We start from the raw sequence: 458 nt of genomic DNA, 5'->3' as shown, positions 1-458 counted from the left end.
GCTCCAGAACCAAAGTCAACCCTAAGGTCCAACAATCCTAAGGGTGACTCATCTTGAGTTTCCCCTACAGTGACCCCACCTACTAAGTCTTTAGAGGTTGAGAGCAACATGTGGAACTTCAAGCTGAGTAGAGAAAAGTTTGGAATTTCTAGTGGTGAGGGTTCCATGTCTAGTTTTCTAGGAATAGTCAACAGGAAAAGTCCTATAGCTAGACCCTAGGCTACTAAAAAGAAAAAACTAAACCTCAACCAAAAATGAGGTCAACAGTATGCTGACAACTTTTTGTGATTTAATTGTAAAAGTGATTGAAGTCTTTATGGATGACTTTTCAGTGTTTGGACCTTCATTTGACTCATGTTCAGAACATTTATCCAAAGTTCTTAAGCGCTGTAAAGAAACAAATTTAGTCCTTAATTAAGAAAAATTCCAATTTATGGTAGCAGGAGGAATTGTATTAG

Source organism: Phalaenopsis equestris, unplaced genomic scaffold (genome assembly GCF_001263595.1).
Source record: "Phalaenopsis equestris unplaced genomic scaffold, ASM126359v1 Scaffold000464, whole genome shotgun sequence".
Taxonomy (NCBI): Eukaryota; Viridiplantae; Streptophyta; class Magnoliopsida; order Asparagales; family Orchidaceae; genus Phalaenopsis; species Phalaenopsis equestris.
The sequence above is the reverse complement of the archived record's forward strand: the minus strand, read 5'-3'. Positions refer to the sequence as shown.